This window comes from Chiloscyllium plagiosum, unplaced genomic scaffold (genome assembly GCF_037043375.1).
Source record: "Chiloscyllium plagiosum isolate Xiang-an unplaced genomic scaffold, Cpla_swu_hap1 HiC_scaffold_28, whole genome shotgun sequence".
Lineage (NCBI taxonomy): Eukaryota > Metazoa > Chordata > Chondrichthyes > Orectolobiformes > Hemiscylliidae > Chiloscyllium > Chiloscyllium plagiosum.
This window is the reverse complement of record NW_028270166.1, coordinates 46,241,684-46,264,423: the sequence shown is the minus strand read 5'-3', so window position 1 is coordinate 46,264,423 and position 22,740 is coordinate 46,241,684.

Sequence of the window (22,740 nt, the reverse complement as noted above, 5' to 3'; positions counted from 1 at the left end):
AGGAAGGATAGAAAGGGGGACAAGAGAGAGGGGGTGTGGTGGTGAATGGCGTTTTTGATAAGGGATAGCATTACAGCTGTACTTAGGGAGGATACTCCTGGGAATTCATCCAGGGAAGTTATTTGAGTGGAACTGAGAAATAAGAAAGGGATGATCACCTTGTTGGGATTGTATTGTTGACCCCCTAATAGTCAGCGGGAAATTGAGAAACAAATTTGAAAGGAGATTTCAGTTATCTGTAAGAATAATAGGGTGTTTATGATAGGGGATTTTAGCTTTCCAAACATAGATTGGGACTGCCATTGTGTTAAGGGTTTAGATGGAGAGGAATTTGTTAAGTGTGTACAAGAAAATTTTCTGATTCAGTATGTGTATGTACCGACTAGAGAAGGTGCAAAACTTGACTTGACCTACTCTTGAGAAATAAGGCTTCGGGTATTGAACCTCCTCTGTCTGTAGATTTCCCCTCAATCATCTTTGGTCTTCTGCTGCAAAGATTTTTCATATGAAGAAAGTACCTTTTTGAGAGAGGGTCTGTGGGCAGTCTGTATGGCAGTAAGTGGTCTTAGTCTCTCTGGATAACTGTTCAAAATGCCTGCTTTTTGTCTACCCCAAAACATCAGATTGTCTCATTGGTTTGATGTTGTCAAAACAGTAAAATTCAAATTCAATTGGGCTTTAATATCTTGGGGCGTAATTTAAACTGATTGGTTAAATTTGAATTGTTGTATAAACACCTCAGTGTCTGAGCTACAGCTCAAATATTACACCTTCAATTTGTCCAGCACACTCTGTGCATGCAGTCAGTCACATGACGGGTGTGCAAGATTTTCAACTTCCACTCTCCCTTAAAGGTATAGTACATGCCTTCAACTCCACAACACGTGGAAGATATATAATGTGGGGAAATAGATGGTGACTTCTTGAAAAATGTCCATATTACAGAGGAGGAGGTGCTGGATGTCTTGAAATGCATATATATATATAGATATATAGATATATATATATAGATAGATATATAGATAGATATATAGATAGATATTTATAGATAGATAGATATAGATATATATATATAGATAAATAGATAGATATATAGATAAATAGATAGATATGTAGATATAGATATATATATATATAGATAGATAGATATATATAGATATATAGATTAACCCCCAGGATCTGATCAGATGTACCCTAGAACTCTGAGGGAAGCTAGGGAAGTGATTGCTGGGCTCATTGCTGAGATATTTGTACCATCGATAGTTACAGGTGTGGTGCTGGAAGACTGGAAGTTGGCTAATGGGGTGCCACTATTTAAGAAAGGTGGTAAGGAAAAGCCAGGGAACTACATTAGTGATCGGCAAGTTGTTGGAGGGAATCCTGAGGGATGGGATTTACATGTATTTGGAAAGGCAAGGACTAATTAGGGATAGTCAGCAAGTTTGAAGAAGTAATAAAGACGATTGATGAGGGCAGAGTGATCTAAGGTGTTCGACAAGGTTTCCCATGGGAGACTGATTAGCAAGGTTAGATCTCATGGAACAGAGGGAGAACTAGACATTTGGACACAGAACTGGCTTGAAGGTAGAAGACAGAGGGTGGTGGTGGAGGGTTGCTTTTCAGACAGGATGCCTGTGACCAGTGGTGTGCCACAAGGATCAGTGCTGGGTCCACTGCTTTTCATCATTTATATAAAAGACTTGGATGTGAGTATAGGAAGTATAGTTAGTAAGTTTGCAAATGACACCAAAATTGGTGTTGTTGTGGGTAGCAAAGAAGGCTATTTCAGAGTACAACAGGATTTTGATCAGATGGGCCAATGGGCTGAGGAGAGGAAGATGGAGTTTAATTTAGATAAATGCGAGGTGCTGCATTTTGGAAAAGCACATCAGAGCAGGACTTATACACTTAATCGTAAAGAGTGTTGCTGAACAAAGAGATTTTGGAGTGTACATTCATAGTTCCTTGAAATTAGAGTCATAGGTAGATAAGATAGTGAAGAAGGCATTTGGTATGCTTTCCTTTATCGGTCAGAGTGTTGAGTGTAGGAGTTGGGAGGCCACATTGCGGTTGTACAGGACATTTGTTAGGTCACTTTTGGAGTATTGTGTGCAATTCTGGTCTCCTTCCTATTGGAAGGATGTTGTGAAATAGTTCAGAAAATACTTAAATGGATGTTGCCAGGGTTGGCGGATTTGAGCTATAGGGAGAGGCTGAATAGGCTAGGGCTGTTTTCCCTGGAGCGTTGGAGGCTGAGGGGTGACCTTATAGAGGTTTATAAAATCATGAGGGGCATGGATAGGATAAAGAAACAAAGTCCTTTCCCTGGGGTGGAGGAGTCCAGAACTAGACAGCATAGGTTCATGATGAGAGGGGAAAGATATAAAAGAGACCTAAGAGGTAACCTTTCCACATAGAGGGTGGTACGTATATGGAATGAGCTGCCAGAGGTGGAAACTGGTACAATTCTATGACCCTATGATTATGATTCTATCATCCAATGCTGGAACATTCGAAAACATTATTTTCAGATTCTGATCCTCCCTCACCCTCTCTCAGGAGCTGCTAATCTCTGTAACTGTCTGAGGTCATACTCCCATTGATAGTGTACGATAACACTGAAAAATGTTACTTATTAATAGAAGAGAAAAATCCTCTTGTATCACAACTGGGATCCATGGAGACTGATATTAATTACAGTCACTGAACAAACAGATTCATTCCTCCCAACGACATGGTTGGTCAATGGGAGGAATGAGTCTGGTTGGTGGCTGGAAGGAAGGGTTGGTCAGAGGAATGAAAGGGAGGGGGAGGGGCTGAAGATGGAGTCAGGGGTTGGGAAAGGAGGTTATTTGAAATTGGAGAAGTAACTAGTGAGTTCTCTGGGCTGTAGGCTGTCCAGGTGGAACATGAGGTGTTGTTCCTCCAATTTAGGTCTGATTCACTGTGGTAACGGAGGAGGCAGAGAATGGTCATGTCGGAAAGGGAGTGAGAAGGGGAATTGAAATGAGTGATGACTGGGAGGCCTGGCTGAGATGCTCAGCGAACTGTTCCATGTGTTTATGTTTGGTCTCCCTGATGTAGATAAGACCATTTTGGGAGCATCTGATACAGTAAACCAGCTTTGAAGAGAGGCAGGTGAACCTCTGTCTCACCTGGAAGGACTGTTTGGGGCCCTAGAGGTGAGGGGGTTGGAGTGCCAGCAGATAAGCAGGGGAAGGATAACATTGAGATTAGCATCACATTGAAAGAAATAACATGCTGTGGTAAAGAAGTGGCAAATCTGAGAATTCAAGAAGTTTTAGAAACCAAAAAAAATCAAAAACACTTTTAATTTAGCAAGAAGACAAAGACCAAGAGCTTTTTTGTATATATAGGAAGAGAGAAAGAGAAAGAGAGAGAGAGAGAGAGAGAGAGTTCATTGATGTCACATTATAACAATCTTTTGAGTGGCCAAATGCATAATATCAAATAACCAAACTCAGAAACTCTGTCCATTACTTTGATAAACATTTAACAATAATCCCATCAAGTTTCCAAATAACAAATATTTTTACCCCATGGAAATTTTCCTAACCAGTGAGTTTAGAGAGACTAGTACCAGGGTTTAACGCTCTCTCCTTGTAGGGATAGGATAGAATGTATAAACACCACAGTCCTTTGGCACTATACCCATATCCATGGAGGATCAGAAGATTATAGAGTCATAGATCACAGAAATGTACTGCACAGAAACAGGCCCTTGGTCTAACTCGTCCATGTCGACCAACTATCCGATATAAATATAATCCCATTTGCTGGCATTTCAGTTCCTCAGCCATTTTCACCATTCCTTTCCTCAGTAATCCTCAGATATCCTATCCAGGCTAGGTAAATGTTATCATATGAGATCTTGGATTGAAAAGGGTTAACTGAACCTGTTCTGAGAAAGGGTCATTGGAGCCAAAATATTAACTTTGGTTTCTCCCCACAGGTGCTGTCAGACCTGCTGAGCTTCCAGTAGTTGTTTTTGATTTATAGCATCCACAGTTTTGTTGGTTTTTATTTAACTTGAACCTGTTTGCTTGGTGACTGTAATTAATTTCAGTCACCCCTCAGCCTCCGATGTTGCAGGGAAAACAGTCCTCGCCTACTCAGCCTCTCCCTATAGCTCAAACCCTCCAACACTGGCAACGTCCTTGTAAATCTTTTCTGAAACCGTGCAAGTTTCACAACATCCTTTAATGAACTTGTTCATCCTCTCTCTTCTCCTAAATCTAAGTTAACAATGTAAATTTCACAAGATTGCATGCACTTTGTATTCCCCTGCAGGCAAATCATCACATCCTGCCAATCAGACAAGCACATGTTTATGCATACTCTCCATTATTTGTCAGCCAGCCAATCTTCCAACCATTAGATTACATTACAGTGTGGAAACAGGCCCTTCGGCCCAACAAATCCACACCGACCCGCCAAAGCACAACCCACCCATACCCCTACATTTACCTCTTACCTAAGACTACGGGCAATTTAGCATGGCCAATTCACCTGACCTGCAATCTTTGCGACTTGTGGGACGAAACCGGAGCACCCGGAGGAAACCCACGCAGACACGGGGAGAACGTGCAAACTCCACACAATCAGTCGCCTGAGGCAGGAATTGAACCCGGGTCTCTGGCACTGTGAGGCAGCAGTGCTAACCACTGTGCCACCGTGCTTGCATTCCAACATGTTACTCCTTATACCATAAGCTTTCAGTTTCTACAATGACCCATCATGTTGCACCTGGCCAAATGCACTCTGGGAACTCAGGTGCAGAACATTTCAGGCTTCCCTTTATTAGCAGTGCATATTAACCCTTCATTGCAATTCAATAAATCGCTGGAGTTACGACATGGGGTAAACCCTTCTGCTAATTTAAACCAGGCACACAGAAAAGCTCACATCACCTCATAATCTGTAAAAATGTGAGTGAGAAAGAACTACCAAATCTCACTATTTAAAGAAAAAAAATAACAATTTATTCTTTAACTCCAAGCTAAAAAAGAACATTAATCAACAACTGTCTACACTATAAGGTTCCTTTGTCTGATTGATTTATTTACCTCCCACTCTACAACAATACATTGATTCAATAAACACCCCATTCAAGTTTTACAAAAAAAAACGTATTTCAAAACCAGTCAGCTGTTGCTTTTTCCTTGGTATCTTCCTGTCTTCTTTTCTACAATCTTCTGCTTCACAGATTCCATATGAAAAGGTTCCTTTCAGAAGGAGAGTCTACAGGCAGCATGGTGCTTTTTGGCACTCTGACTAACTGTTCAAAATGCCCGATTCTTATACCCGAAAACATCGGATCACTTCATTGGTTTGCTATCATCACGACAGTAAAATGCAAAATCAATTGGATTTTGGCATCTTGGGGCATAATTTAAACTGATTGGCCAAATTCAAATTTGTAGTGTAACCGAGCAACTCAGCTTGAGCTATTTGTCTCACAGCCAAATGTCACATTTTCAATTTTTTCAGCACACTCTGCTTTTCTAGGCCTGTGCCAGTTTTCTCTCTCTCTTAAAGGTACAGTATACGCCTACACCTTCATAACACCAACCCCTTAAGAAAAAATGAACCATCATAATGAAAATATGTGTTTTATTTTTCTATTCCTTAACCACATTACCATGACATAAATATGGCTTTAATCTAAGTTCATATTAACTTCTTCGCACATATATATAACATTGAATAGATATCAAACTCATCTTTACTTTATCAGTTAAATCTGCAATAACACATCTGCTATTACATTCTTACAACCCGCAACATGTACGATTTGTAAATAAAAAATCTGTAACATAAGCCTCCAATGAAATAGTCTCATATTCTTGTCTTTGAAGCATGCCAAGAATGTAAGAGGATTGTGATCCGTGTACACAACCGTCTCTGACACATTGTTCATGACATACACATTAAAATGTTGTAAGACCAGTACCAAACTCAGTAGTTCTTTTTCAATCATAGAGTATTTTCTCTGGTGGGTGTTGAGTTTCTTTGAAAAGTAACCAACTGGCCATTCAATTCCATCGTGATCTTCCTGTAGCAATATAGCTCCAACTCCTATGTCACCAGCATCGATGGCAAGTTTGAAGGGTTTCAAACGTTTTAGTGCAGCTAAAACTAGGGCACTGGTGAATATTGCTTCTAAATTGTCAAATGTCTCCTGGCATTGCTCTATCTACTGAAACTTTGTGTTCTTCTTCAGCACTGTTAACGGTGCCACTACACTGCTGAAATTTGGAATAAACTTCCGATAGAAGCCGCTGAGTCCTAAGAATCAAAGCACCTCTTTCTTCGAGGTTGGTCATGGAAATTCCTCAATAGCCTTTATCTTTGCATTTCGTGGGGTCAACCTTCCAGACCGAGGTTATGTCCCAAGAACTCCACCTCTGCTTTCACGAAGTCAGTTTTGTTCCTCATAATCTGTCAAAGAGCTCTGCCAACTGTACCATGTAATCTTCCCAGGACCCACTAAAGATCACTACATTGTCCAAATAGGATCTACAGTTTGTTAACCCAGCCACAACTCTATTCATGAGTCTTTGGAAGGTGGCGGGCGGGTTCTTCATTCCAAAGGGCATCACTTTAAACTGATATAGCCCATTTGGGGTTACAAACGCAGAAATGTCCTTCGCCTTCTCTCGTAAAGGTACCTGCCAATAACCATGCAGTAAGTCCAACTTTGTGATGTAACTGGCTTGTCCAACTTTCTCGATACAGTCCTCCAATCTCAGTATTGGGTATGAGCCTGATTTTGTTATGGTGTTGACTTTCGGATAATCCCCGCAAAATCATTGAGTCCATCAGGTTTGGGAACTAAGGCAATTGGCGAACTTCACTCACTCTGACCCGGTTTGATGATATTTTCGAGGAGAAAGTGAAGACTGCAGATGCTGGAGATCAGAGTCGAGAGTGTGTTGCTGGAAAAGCACAGCAGGTCAGGCAGCATCTGAGGAGCAGGAAAATCAACCTTTTGGGCATAAGGCCTTCATCAGGAATATTCTCCTGCTCCTCAGATGCTGCCTGACCTGCTGTACTTTTCCAGCAACACACTCTCGATGATATCTGCATTGAGCGCCACCTCCACTTCCTTCTGAACCTGTCTGGCATTGAAAATATTAAGTCCGTAGAAGTAATGTTTTATCAGTACAGCATTCCGTAGGTCTACCTCAAGCACAATAGCATTAGTCCTCCCTATCTTATTCCTGCATGTGTCTTCATATTGCTGTAACAAACCTTTCAACTGCGTTCTTTGCTCCTGATACTGATAGTTTACTGACCTATCCTACTCCTCAAGGACTTCCTCATTGTTTAACATATTTTGAGGCACATCAAACTCCACATCATCTGGATTTGATACCTCACTCTGCGGGGCAGTAACTAACACATTTTCTTCTAGTTCCTTCTCCCTATTATATTACGGTTTCAACATATTGACATGACATACCCGATACATTTTTTCTCTCTGGCATCTTTACCAGATAGTTCACCTGACTCAACTTTTTCAAAATTTAATAGGGACCATTAAACCTGGCCTTGAAGGGATTTCCTATCACTGGTAACAATACTAGTACGTCATTTCCATGGGAAAACATTCGAATCTCTGAGTTTTTATTTGCCACCTGCTTCATTCTATGCCTGCCCTCTTTATGTGCTGTTTAGCTAGCTCACCTACTCGATTTAATCTCTCCCTCACCTCTGATACATAATCCAAGTATGAAATCTCTGACTTTGGTCCTGTAAATTTCTCTTTAATTAATTTCAAAGGGCCTCTCCCATCATGTCCACATATCAACTCAAAAGGTCTAAACTGAGTAGATCCATTTGGGGCATCTCTAGTGGGAAACAATACAAATGGAATATCTTTATCCCAATCATTCGGGTAATCCTGACAGTGTGCTCTCAACATGGTCTTCAGGGTCCGATGCCACCTTTCTGTAGCTCCCTGGGATTCCGGATGATGTGCATTGGATTTAAAGTGCTGTATACCTAAGCTGTCCATGATTTCCTTAAACAGCCGAGCAGTAAAATTAGACCCTTGGTCTGACTGAATCTCTTTGGATAGCCCATACTGCGTGAAGAAAGCTACACACTCTTCTAGCACCCTTTTTGCTTTAATACTCTGGAATGGAATTGCCTCTGGAAATCTGGTAGACACATACATTATGGTGAACAAGTACTGGTTCCCACGTTTAGTTCTCAGGAGGGGACCTACACAATCAGTTATAACCTGTGTGAAAGGTTCTTCGAATGTGGGAATTGGCAGTAAAGGTGTTGGTTTTATTACTGCCTGTGCCTTACCTACCATTTGGCATGTATGATACATATGGCAAAAGTTAGCCACATCCTTGTGCATTCCTGGTCAATAAAAATGTTTTTGTACCTTACCCTGAGTCTTTCGTACCCATAGGTGGCTTCCTATTGGTAGTTCATGTGCTACCCATAACACTTGCTGTCTTGTATGCTATGGACAACACCATCTGGTGCACTTCTGCCCATTTCTCCTCTGCACTAACCTGCTGTGGTCTCCATTTTTGTCTTAGGATTCTGTCTTTCAGATGATAACCTTCTGGAATATCCACTGCCTCTTTTTTGGAGTACATATCAACATATATATCTTTTCTCGTCTTGTCTTTCTGTTGTAAGTCCATTAGCTTTCCAGGACTGAACACTTCTGTCTGACCCTCTGCCTGTTCAGGTTTCTCCTGAACCATTACGTCAAACAGGGTGTCCGCTAACTGAACCTTAACTCCTGCATTTTTCTCTTTAGTTTTTGCTTCGTGCTGTGACTTATGATAGTGGGTTCTTTTTACTCCACATTTGAAGAAAATACCAGGATAATTTTCTTTTAACTCCTCAGTTTCCTGTTCTTCCTGGGCTTCTCCACAACAAGGGGCATCACTCCTTGCTAAATCATTCCCAAGAAAAAACTGGATTCTTGGAAGTGAAATTCTGTCAATCACTCCCACTGTTACTTCTTCAGTCCTGAATTGGCACTGCAACCTGATCTTACAGAGAGGACCACTAAATTTCTGTCCATCTATCCCACAAATTACCACTGTCTCGATTAACAGGTCAGAAAGAGTGCAAATTCATGCATTCCTTACTATTTGAGACTGTTTGGATCATGTTTCTCTCAAAATGATAGCTTCTTGCCCTTTTCCCCCTTGTTATTTCTGAGAAAATTTTACCCACAGTGGCAAATGTTTATAGAGATCAGGCACTAACCTGGCTAGGTTGTGCACTCTCCTGCAGCTCCTTGATTTTTCCTGGGGGTCTCCTTTACTACTTTCACTAATACCACTGGCTTAGCTTCTTTAACCACATCTTTTCCCACAGTGCCTTTCTTTAGCAACCACCGCTGTGTCTTTATATGTCCCACTTTACCCCAGTGGAAACACCTGAGGCCTTTCACCTCCTTTCCACCCTCTTGGGCTTCTTTTTTAACCTGTGGTAAACACTTACCAGTGCTCTCTACTCATTGTTTTGTAGTGTAGGATCTCCCCTTCTCCAAATTCCATCCCTCACAGGATGAACTTCTTGCTGGAAGCTTGTCATATGCACTAACATGTATTCATCTGCTAACTCTACTGCTCTTCTCACTTCCTGAACTTTCTGTTCATCGACGTGAATTCTTATTATCTCTGGAAATTATCTCTACATCTCCTTCATGGCTTTCATGTCATATCTATTTGCTTCGATGTGTGCTGTCAATTTATTTCCTTTGTCATGAATGACACTTGCATTCAGATCCAGTCTTTATTTTTGTCTTTTTGTTATCATTGTGAGGCCTGGTCTTGATTGTTGGCTAGGTTTTGTTTCATCTGTCCCACCCTGCCATTCTCTGAACTTCATTTCCCATTTTGCTATTTCTTGATTTTATCTTGTCTCTACTCTCTGATATACTACACCTTTGCAAACTTAATCATTCACTCCCATTTCTCACTTTAAAACAATTTTTGGGTGGCTCTGGAACCAAAAGCCACTTGTCCAATACTAGTCATTAATCACATATTCAGCTCACCAACTTATATACCATATGGAAATTTAGATAGGTCAGGGAATACTCAAGCAATTATAAACTTTGAGATTCTGCTTTGTAATTTAGTGTCTAGCCCCTCATATATGGTCTTTATGCAGAACCTTTTCCCTAGTTTCTACCTCTGTAATTGGCATCTATATGGACTCCTTGAGGAGAAAGTAAGGTCTGCAGATGCTGGAGATCAGAGCTGAAAATGTGTTGCTGGAAAAGCGCAGCAGGTCAGGCAGCATCCAGGGAACAGGAGAATCGACGTTTTGGGCATAAGCCCTTCTTCAGGAATGAGGAAAGTTTGTCCAGCAGGCTAAGATAAAAGGTAGGGAGGAGGGACTTGGGGGAGGGGCGTCGGAAATGTGATAGGTGGAAAGAGGTCAAGGTGAGGGTGATAGGTCAGACTGGGTGGGGGCGGAGAGGTCGGGAAGAAGATTGCAGGTTAGGAAGGCGGTGCTGAATTCGATGGATTAGACTGAGACAAGGTGCGGTGCGGCCACATCTGGAGTATTGTGTGCAGTTTTGGTCGCCATACTATAGGAAGGATGTGGAGGCACTGGAACGGGTGCAGAGGAGGTTTACCAGGATGTTGCCTGGTATGGTAGAAAGATCGTATGAGGAAAGGCTGAGGCACTTGGGGTTGTTTTCATTGGAGAAAAGAAGGTTTAGGGGTGACTTGATAGAGGTGTATAAGATGATTAGGGGTTTAGATAGGGTCGACAGTGAGAATCTTTTTCCACGTATGGAGTCAGCTATTACAAGGGGGCATAGGTTTAAATTAAGGGGGGGTAGGTATAGGACAGATGTTAGGGGTAGGTTCTTTACTCAGCGAGTCGTGAGTTCATGGAATGCCCTGCCAGTAGCAGTGGTGGACTCTCCCTCATTATGGGCATTTAAGCGGGCATTGGATAGGCATATGGAGGATAGTGGGCTAGTGTAGGTTAGGTGGGCTTGGATCGGCACAACATCGAGGGCCGAAGGGCCTGTACTGCGCTGTATTCTTCTATGTTCTATGTTCTATGTTCTAAGGTGGGGGGAGGGGAAATGAGGAAACTGGTGAAATCCGAGTTCATCCCTTGTGGTTGGAGGGTTCCTAGGCGGAAGATGAGGCGCTCTTCCTCCAACCGTCGTTTTGTTGTGGTCTGACGATGGAGGAGTCCAAAGACCTGCATATCCTTGGTGGAGTGGGAGGGGGAATTGAAATGTTGAGCCACAGGGTGGTTGGGTTGGTTGGTCCGGGTGTCCCAGAGGTGTTCTCTGAAACGCTCCGCAAGTAGCCAGCCTGTCTCCCCAATATAGAGGAGGCCACATCGGGTGCAGAGGATGCAATAGATGATGTGTGTGGAGGTGCAGGTGAATCTGTGGCGGATATGGAAGTTTCCTTTGGGGCCTTGGAGGGAGGTGAGGGGGGACGTGTGGGCGCAAGGCTTGCACCTCCTGCGGTTGCAGGGGAAGGTGCCGGGAGTGGAGGTTGGGTTGGTGGGGGGTGTGGACCTGACGAGGGAGTCACGGCACCCCACCAACCTCCATGTACAGCAGATCATCCGCCGTCATTTCCGCCACCTCCAAACGGACCCCACCACCAAGGATATATTTCCCTCCCCTCCCCTATCAGCATTCCGTAAAGACCACTCCCTCCGTGACTCCCTCGTAAGGTTCACACCCCCCACCAGCCCAACCTCCACTCCCGGCACCTTCCCCTGCAACCGCAGGAGGTGCAAGACTTGCGCCCACACCTCCCCCCTCACCTCCCTCCAAGGCCCCAAAGGAAACTTCCATATCCGCCACAGATTCACCTGCACCTCCACACACTTCATCTATTGCATCCTCTGCACCCGATGTGGCCTCCTCTATATTGGGGAGACGGGCTGGCTACTTGCGGAGTGTTTCAGAGAACACCTCTGGGACACCCGGACCAACCAACCCAACCACCCTGTGGCTCAACATTTCAATTCCCCCTCCCACTCCACCAAGGATATGCAGGTCTTTGGACTCCTCCATCGTCAGACCACAACAAAACGACGGTTGGAGGAAAAGCGCCTCATCTTCCGCCTAGGAACCCTCCAACCACAAGGGATGAACTCAGATTTCACCAGTTTCCTCATTTCCCCTCCCCCCACCTTGTCTCAGTCTAATCCATCGAATTCAGCACCGCCTTCCTAACCTGCAATCTTCTTCCTGACCTCTCCGCCCCAACCCCAGTCTGACCTATCACCCTCACCTTGACCTCTTTTCATCTATCACATTTCCAACGCCCCTCCCCAAGTCCCTCCTCCCTACCTTTTATCTTAGCCTGCTGGACAAACTTTCCTCATTCCTGAAGAAGGGCTTATGCTCGAAACGTCGATTCTCCTGTTCCCTGGATGCTGCCTGACCTGCTGCGCTTTTCCAGCAACACATTTTCAGCTCTATATGGACTCCAACCAGTGGATCCTCCCAGTCTCACTACAAGTTTCTTTCCAGACATGAGCAGATATCCTGAACCCTGGTACTGGGCAGGCCATCTGGATTCTCCATCTTTGCTGCAGAGAACAATGTGAATCCCCCTCATGATGCTATCTCCACTATTACTCCCATGCACTCCCCATTAATGGCTTCAAGTATGGGTGACATTCCAGCCCTCTGGCTTCACTTAGTTACTCCACTCACTGTCACGCCTGTCTGTCCCTGGCCACTAACCTAATCAGAAGACTGTCTCCTAAGTGGTGTGACAGTCTCCATGTAGACTAAATCTCTGTAACTTCCTCCTTACCTGATGTATCACTATTTCGGTTCTTTATCTCCAGCTCATAAACACTGAACCAAAGCTGCTTCAAACTCAAACTCTAATGACAGATGTGTTTACAATGGTATCCTTTATGTTGCAGAATTGACACATGATCCATCCTGACCTTAATTAAATAAAAACTATTTATTTGTATTACTTGCCTTTTTTCTGTACCTTTTAGATTATTTTGTCAACTTTATTATCAATGGAAGCAGTCACCTGCACTGAAGAGCGAATCGTCCAGCAACAGCCCCAGCGATCAGGAGCAGGAAGACCATCCAGCAGAGGGCGACTGAGAGGGAGACACATCAATTTGGTGCATACATTAGAGCCTGGAAGAAGTCACCTGCATTGAAGAACAGGTCATCGTAGGTGTGGTATCAAGGAGTGCTTCAGGAAACCTCTAACTAAAATAAATTAAAAATCACACAACACCAGGTTATAGTCCAACAGGTTTATTTGGAAGCACTAGCTTTCAGAGCACAGCTCCTCCGTCAGGTAGTTCATCTGACAACCACCTGATGAAGGATCAGTGCCCCAAAAGCCAGTGCATCCAAATAAACCTGTTGGACTATAACCTGGTGTTGTGTGATTTTTAACTTCATACACCCCATTACAACACTGACACCTCCAAATCATAAAAAAGTGAGGGTATAGGGGATGTACTGTTGCAAAATTTATTGCTAGCAGAGTAAGGCTTTGGCTCGCAAGGCTTCGGAGAGCAGTGGCTCAGCAAAAGATCCATGTAAGCTCAGGTAAAGTCCTTTAACCTTTCCTGTTTAATCTTGCAGCAGTTGAGGTGGCAGTTAGGGCAGTTGCATGCTCCTCCTGCAGGATGTCGGAGCTCAGGGATACTTCCATCGTCCCTGATCACTGCATGTGGAGGAAGTGCATCCAGCTGCAGCTCCTGGGAGAGAGTAGCTAGGTGACAGGAAAGGTAAAGGCAAAGGCAAAGTGTGCAGGAATCCCCTGTGGCCTTCCTCTTGAAAACAAGTATACTGTTTTGGATACTGTTGAGGGGGAATGACCTTTCAGGGGAAAGCAGCAGTAGCCAGCTGGCTCTGGGACACAGCATGAAAGGATAAAGGTAAACAGGAGCTTAGTGATAGGAGACTCGATGGTTCGGAGGAGATTCTGTGGCTGCAAATGGGAATCCAGGATGGTGTTATGCCTCCCAGGTACCAGGGTCTAGGATGTCTTGGAGTGGCTGCAGAACATTCTCAAAGGGGAGGGTAAGCAGTCAGAAGTCATTGTGCACATTGGCATAAATGACATAGGTAGAAATAATGATGAGGTCCTTCAGAGTGATTATAGAAAGCTAGGAAAAAAGTTAAAAACTAGGACCTCAATGGCGGTAATCTCCGGATTACATCTAATGACATGTGCTCGTGAAGATAAGAACAGGAGGATGTGGCAGATGAACGCATGGTTAAAGAATTAATGCTGGGGGCAGGGTTTCACATTTTTTAGATCATTGGGAACTTTTCTGTGGCAGAGGTGACCTGTTCAAGGGGGATGGGTTACATCTGAACTGGAGGGGCACCAATATCTTGGTGGTCAGGTTTGCTTGTGCTGCATGGAAGGGTTTAAAGTAAAGTGGCCTGGGGGGGGGGGGGGGATTATGGGAACCTTAACAGCAGGGAGGCAAGTGCGAGGCTCAAAGGAGATACAGAAATAATAAGTGGAAGAGCCAGGTCAGGCTGGAACGCAACAGGGAGCAAAGAATGCCAGTTGGATTCAATCCAAGAAGACTGAGAGGTAAGGCCGATAACTCTGTGCGTGGATAGGTACGTGGGACTGGGATATTATAGTCATTACAGAAACATCGCTCAGGGAGAGACACAGCTGGCAGCTTAATATGCCAGGGTACAGGTGCTTTAGGCGGGACAGAGGTGGTGGAAGGAGGGGAGGGGGAGTTGTATTTTTGATGAAGGAGAGTATCACAGCAGTCACCAGATGAAATAACTGAAGGATCATCCAGTGAGGCTTAGTGGGTGGAGCTAAGAAATAAGAAGGGGATAATGATGTTATTGGGGTTGTACTATAGGCCTCCAAACAGGGAATTAGAGGAACAAATATGCAGGGAGATGGGGGAGACTTGCAGGTGCAAGAGGGTTGTCATTGCAGGGCATTTTAATTTTCCCAACATAGACTGGCACTGCCATAGCGTTAAAGGCTTAGATGGGGTGGAATGTGTTAAGTGTGTCCAGGAAAGTTTCCTTAAGCAGTTTATAGATGACTCTACCCAGGAAGAGGCAAACTTAACCTAATGTTGGGAAATAGGACAGGACAGGTGACTGAGGTGACAGTGGGGGAGCACTTTGGGACCAGTGACCATATGGGGCAGCATGGTGGTTCAGTGGTTAGCACTGTCACCTCATAGCGCCAGGGACATAGGTTTGATTCCTGCCTCAGGTGGTTGTCTGTGTCATGTTTACACATTCTCCCAGTGTCTGTGTGGGTTTCCTCCCACAATCCAAAGATATGTGGGTTAGGTGAATTAGCTTTTGCTAAATTGCCCATAGTGTTCTGGGATGTGTAGGTTAGTACATTAGTCAGGTGTAAATGTAGAGTAGTTGGGCAATGGGTCTGGCTGGGTTACTCTTCGGAGGGTCGGTGTGGATTTGTTGGGCCGAAGGGCCTGCTTCCACACTGTAGGGATTCTACAATTCTTGTATGGTAGTTCTGTTAATTTTAAAATAAATATGGAGAGGGACAAAACTGGTCCACAGGTTCAAGTTCTAAATTGGGACAAGGTGAATTTTGATGGAATTAGACAGGAGCTTGCAGACGTTGATGGGAGTAGTTTGTTTGCCGCAAAGAGACCTCTGGCAAGTGGGAGGCCTTTAAAAGTGAGATAGCTCAAGGTCAGGACCTATATGTTTCTGTGAGGGGGAAGGGCAAGGTTGGCAGGAATAGGGATGACAAGAGATATTAAGGCTTTAACCAGAAAAAAGGAGGCATGGCTCAGGTACAGGCAGCTGGGATCAAGGGAATCCCTGGAGGTATATTTAAGCAGGAAATCAGGAGGGCAGAAAGGGGGTATGAGATAGCCTTTGCTGAGAAGAGTGGGGTGAATCAAAGAGGTTCTTTAAGTATATTAAAGGAAAAAGAAAAACTCAGACCTCAAGGAGCAAAATGGACATGTATGTGTAGAAACGCAGGAGATGGGCAAGGTCTTCAATGAATATTTCTGCTCTGTGTTTACTGTGGAAAAAGACATGAAGACTTGGGAACTTGAGAAAGTTAGTGGTGCTATCTTGGGGACAGTCCATATCACAGTCGAGGAGGTGTTGGACATATTAAAATGTATGAAGGTGGATAAATTTCTTGGTCCTGACTAGATATATCCAGATAGACTACATGATGCTAGAGAAGAAATTACAGGGGCCCTAGCTGATATTTCTACATCACCGTTAGCCATAGGTAAGGTCCCAGAAGACTGGAAGGTAGTGAATATTGTGCCCTTATTCAAGAAGGGTGGCAAAGAAAAACCTGGGAATTACAGACCAGTCAGCCTAACACCTCTGGTGGCTACGTTACTTGACAAAGTTCTAAGAGATAAGATATACATGCATTTGGAAAGACAGGGCTTGATTAGGAATAGTCAACAGGGTTTTGTGCATGGGATAGCTTTTTGATGAAGTGACCAGGGAGGTTGATGAGGGCAGGGCAGTAGATTAGTCTATATGGATTTCAGTGAGGCCTTTGATAAGGTTGCACATGGTATGCTGCTCTGGAATCACATGGAATCCAGGAGGAGCTGGCAAATTAGATACACAGTTGGCTTGATGGTAGGAAGCAGAGGGTGATAGTGGAAGGATGTTTGTTGGTCTGGTGGCCTGTGACTAGTGGAGTGCCTCAGGGGTCGGTGCTGGGCCCATTGCTGTTTGTTATCTATTTTAATGATTTGGATGAGAATGTACAAGGCATGATCAGTAAATTTGCAGAGACACTAAGTTAGGAGGTATCATCGACAGTGAGGAAGGTTATCAGAAATTGCAGCAGGACTTTGGTCACTTGGGGAAGTGGGCTGAGAAATGGCAAATGGAATTTAATATAGATAAGTGGGAAGTCTTGCATTTTGGAAAGTCAAATCAAGATAGGAGTTTCATGGTGAATGGTAGGTCCTTAAGGAGTGTAGTGGAGTTCAGGTACATGGTTCTCTGAAAATGGAGTCACAGGTAGATAGGGCAGTGAAGAAAGTTTTTGGCATAATGGCCTTCATCAGGCAGGGTATTGAGTATAGAAGTTTGGAAATTCTGTTACAGTTGTACAGGACGTTGGTGAGGCCGCACTTGGAGTATTGTGTTCAGTTTTGGTCACTTTGCTATAGGAGGGATGTTATTAAACTGGAAAGAGTGCAGAAGAAATTTACAAAGATGTTTCCAGGACTTGAGGGTGTGAGTTATAGGGAGAGGGTGGACAAGCTAGGACTTCTTTTCTTTAGAGCATAGGAGAATGAGGGGGGATCTTATAGAAGTGTATAAGATCAGGAGAGGTAATGATTAGGGTGAATGCACTCTGTCTTTTCCCCAGGATTAGGGAATCGAGGACTGGAAGTCACCAGCTTAAGGTTAGAGGGGAAAGAATAAAAGGGAACCTGAGGGGCACAGAGGGTGGTACGCATGTGGAATGAGCTGCCAGTGGAAGTGGTTGAGGTGGGTACATTAACAACAATTAAAAGACATTTGGACAAATACATGGATAGGAAAGGATTATAAGGATATGGACAAAGTTCAGGGAAATGGGGTTAGTATGGATGGAGAATTTGGTTGGCATGGACCAGTTTGAGCCAAAGGGCTGGTCTCCGCTCTGAGGGATTCCATGACTCTCTAATTTATACATAATGTTAAAAATTCAGAAAATAAGATACTTTAACCAGCTCTTTCATTTCTAGTCAGAGTAGAAATGACACAATATATCGTATGTGGCTGAAAAGATGGTGTCGGGGGAGGGTTTTAGATTCCTGGGGTATTGGGACCGGTTCTGGGGGAGGTGGGAGTTGTACAAATTGACTGTGTTACACCTGGGCTGGACGGGGACTGATGTCCTTGGGGGAGTGTTTGCTGGAGCGATTGGGGAGGGATTAAGCTGATATGCCAGGTGAGGAGTCAGATAAGGAGCGAGCAAGGACAAATCCAAAGGGAGAAAGGAAGTGAGAAAAGCGAATAGGAGAGAAGCCAAGGACAAAATTCAAACAGGGCTATTGAGAAAAATATTAGGAGTGAGACAAATAATGTTAAAACGACAAGCTTAAAGACTTTGTGCCTAAATGTATTGAATATTTGCAATAAACTGGAGGAACTAATCAGTTAGATAGATGTAAGTGGGTACGATATAACTGGGATTATGGAGACATGGCTGCAGGTTGAGCAGGGATGGGAACTGTATGTCCCAGGGTATTCAGTATTTAGGAAGGACAGGCAAAAGGAAAGGGTAGTGGAGCTGCATTACTGGTTAAAGAAGAAACTAACACAATAGTGACAAAAGATAATAGCTCTGACAATATAGAGTCTGTATGGGTAGACTGAAGAAATAGCAAGGGGCAAAAACATTGGTGCGTGTCATATATAAACCCCCCAAACTGCAGAGGTAATTTTGGGAATGGCATTAGACAGGAAATTAGAGATGCACGGATAAGTGAGTATCGGTGATCATGGGTAATTTTAATCTGCACTTAGATTAAGCAAATCAAATTAGCCACAATGCCGTAGAGGAGGAATTCCCAGAGTGTACATGGAATGGTTTTCTTGGCGGATATGTGGAGGAACCAACTAGAGAGGAGGCCATCTTAGACCATAACATGATAGAATTTTCTATCAAGATGAGGAGTGAGGTAGTTGATTCAGAGACTAGGTGCTGAATCTGAATAAAGGAAACTATGAAGATATGAGGCGTGAATTGGCCTTGATAGATTAGGGAGAGTTACTTAAAGGATGACAGCGGATAGGCAATGGCAAACGTTCAAGGAATGCATGGGGGTCAGCAAAAATTGTTTATTCCTGTCTGGAACAAAAACAAAATGGGTAAGAGAGCAAATCCATGGCTTATGAAGGAAATTAGAGATAGTATCCGATTTAAGGAAGAAGCATACAGATTGGCCAAGAAAAATAAGTCTGAGGGTTGGGAGCAGTTTAGAATTCAGCAAAGAAGGACCAAAGGATTGATTTAAGAAGGGGAAAATACAGTACGAAAGTAAGCTTGCAGGGAACATAAAGACTGACACAAAGAGTTTCTACAAGAACGTGAAGAGAAAGAGATTGGTGCAGACAAATGTAGGTCCCCGACAGACAGAGATGGGGGACATGTATAATAGGGGACAAAGAAATGGCTGAGTAACTGAATACATACTTTGGTTCTGTCTTCACAAGAGAGAACACAAATCAGACACCAGAAATGTTGCAGAATGTAAGATTTATCGAGAGGGGAGAACTAAGGGAGATCAATATTTGTGGAGAAATGGTACTGGGAAAATTGATGGGATTGAAGGCAAATAAATTCCTAGGGCCTGACAATCTACGTCCCAGAGTACTTAGGGAAGTTGCTCTAGAAATAGTGGATGCATTGCTGATAATCTTCCAGGATGCTGTAGACTCTGGAACAGTCCCTGTAGATTGGAGGGTAGCTAATGGCTCTCCAATAGTCAAAAAGGAAGGTAGAGAGAAACCAGGGAATTACAGACCAGTAAGCCTAACATCGAGGCATTGACAAGACCAGAGTGAGTCAGCATGGATTTATGAAGGGGAAATCATGCTTGATAAATCTGTTGGAATTCAATGAAGCTGAAACTAATAGAGTTGACAAGGGGGAGCCAGTCAATGTGGTATATTTGGACTTTGGGAAAGCAATCGAAAATGTCCTGCATAAGAGATTATTGTGCAAAATTAAAGTGCATGGGATTGAGGGAAGTGTATTGAGATGGATAGAAAACCGGTGGGTGGAGAGGAAACAAAGAATAGGAATTAATGGGTTCTTTTCAAATTGGCAGGCAGTAACTCATGGGGTGCTGGATATATATTAATAATTTGGATGAGGGAACCAAATGTAACATCTCAAAGTTTGCAGAGATTGCAAAGTTTACGTGGGAGGGTGAACTGCGATTGGAGTGCACAGATTCTTCAGCATGGTCAGGACAGGTTGTGTGAGTGGATAAATCAATGGCAGATGCAGTATAATTTGGATAAATGTGAGGTTACTCACTTTGGAAGCAAAAACAAGAAAGCAGATTATTACCTGAACGGCTGTAAACTGGGAGAGGGGAGTGTGCAGTGGGACCAGGGTGTCCTTGTGCAGCAGTCGCTGAAAGTAGGTATCCAGATGTAGCAGGCGGTAAAGAAGGCAAATGTTATGTTGGCCTTCATTGTGCAAGGTATTGAGTACAGGAGCAGGGATGTGTTATTGTAATTATACAGGGTCTTGGTGAGGCCACACCTAGAATATTGTGTGCAGTTTTGGTTTCCTTTTCTGAGGAAGGATGCTCTTGCTCTCAAGGGAGTGCAGTGAAGGTTTCCCAGGCTGATCCTGGGAATGGCAGGGCTGACGTATGGGGAGATTGACTGAATAGGTTAGCATTGTTTTCACTGGAGTTCAGATGAATGAAGGGGGGATCTCATAGAGACTTACGGTGGGTGTGTTCAGAATCAGTGGTCACAGTCTGAGGATTTCAGGTGGACCATTTAGGAAGGAAATGAGGAGACATTTCTTCACCCAAAGAGTGGTTAGCCTGTGGAATTCATTACCACAGGAAATAGTTGATGCCAAGACATTGAAGGTATTCAGGAGGCGGCAAGATTCAGCACTTGGGGCAAATGGGATCAAAAGTTATGGGGGGAAAGCAGGATTAGGCTAGTGAGTTGGATGATCAGGCCATGATCCTGATGAATGACGGAGCAGGCTAAAAGGGACAAATGGCCTCCTCCTGTTCCTATCTACTATGTTTCTATGTGAGAAAGTATGTGTGTGTGGGAGTGTGTGTGTGAGAGTGTAATAAGTCATTCAAAACTGTACAAACTGATTAAGATAGAGAGATCACAACAATTTATCAAGGTGATACTGTCAAAATCAGAAAGTAAGAAGAATTTTACAGATACAGAATAGCGTGGTGGGGTCTCCTGTATCATGACATGAACCTAAGATCATGGTTGAGACCGTCTTCCTGGCTACAAAACTTGGCTATCAGTCTCTGCTCGGCGATTCTGCGTTGTTGTGTATCTCAGACTCCACCTTGGAGGTCGTTTACCCGAAGTTCGGAGACTGAGTGTGCCTGACCACTGAAGTGTTCCCGACTGGGAGGGAACACTCCTCTCTGGTGATTATTACATGGTGTCCATTCATCTGTTGTTGTAGTGTCTGCATTGTGTCATCAATGTACCATACCTCAGGGCATCCTTGCCTGGAGTGTATCAGGTAGACAACATTGGTCGCGTCATATGAGTATCAGCACTGAACCTGACAAAAGGGCTGCACTCTGAAAGCTTGAAATTCCAAATAAACCTGTTGAACTATAACCTGGTGTCGTGTGACTTCTGACTCTGTCCACCGTCGTCCAGCACCAGTACCTCTACAGCAAGTTCAGACAACAGTTGAAAAATGTGCTGAAATATCCATTTACTCTAATTAATTATAGAATCATTGAATCCTTACAGTGTGGAAGCAGGCCATTCAGCCCATTGAGGTTCACATTGACCCATCCCATCCAGACACATCCCCTAGTCTATCCCTGTAACCCTGCATTCCCCATGGCTAATCCACCTACTCTGCACATTTTTGGACTATGGGAGGAAACCAGAGCATCCAGAGGAAACCCATGCAGATTTGGAGAGCCTGTGCAAACTCCACACAGGCAGTCACTCGAGGGTGGAATCAAACCCGGGTCCATGGCAAACCATTGAGCCACTGTGCCACCAGTCAATAACGTTTACTGATTAATAAATCAATCCAGAAATTTGTTTTTTATTGCATATTTCATGCAAGGAAGTGGCCTAGCATTATGCTAACAGATTATGGGAAGAGAGGACTTGTGCAATCATTATGTTTGTGGGTGGGTTCTCTCACTACAGATGCCACTAAGCAAATTTCAGAAAGATGGGATTTTGGACAATAATGATCATGAATTGCTTTGTTTTGAGAAAACAATTCCAGTTCCAAACTCAGATTGGGCCACACCATGATTCCGGCCTGGTCGGTTGCACATTCAGATCAAGCCCCATCTAGTCAGGTTCACCGACAGAATGATCGCTGTCTCATCATTTTCTCTTCAAAATGAATCCGGCCAAGTCAGATGGACACTCAGAATGATTTCTGTCTCGTCATGTTCTCACTCAGAATGATTCCAGTCAAAGCAGATTAACACTCAGAATGATTATGGTTTGGTCAGTTTCACAAACATAATGAGCCCGATCTAATCAGAGCGACACGCAAAATGATTTCTGTCTCGTTGCATCTTCACTCAGAATGATTCCAGGTGAGTTAGATTAACTGTCAGAATGAGTCCCGTCTGGTCAGTTTCACATTCAGAATTTTGCAGATCTTTGGAGAATAGAGCTGAATCCATTTGGGAGGAAATTAGAAAGTTTGTGAGAAGATTTGTAGCTCGGGTGCTCGTTGTTGTGGTTCTGTTGGCCGAGCTGGGAATTTGTGTTGCATTCTGGATCCGCTGATCAGGTGTTTCAATTTCTGCTGTAGTTCTTTAGCCAGTTTGTGTGATGGTGTCCTTGGTAGTGATACTATGGGTCTGAGTGGGATGTCTGGTTTGTGCACTTTAGGTAGTCCATTTGCAACACAAATTCCCAGGAAATTAGAAATTCTAAGAAGAAAAAGTCACTTATAGGCGTAGTCTATAGGCCACCAAATAATAACATCACATTGGGGTGGGCAATAAACAAAGAAATAACCAATGTCT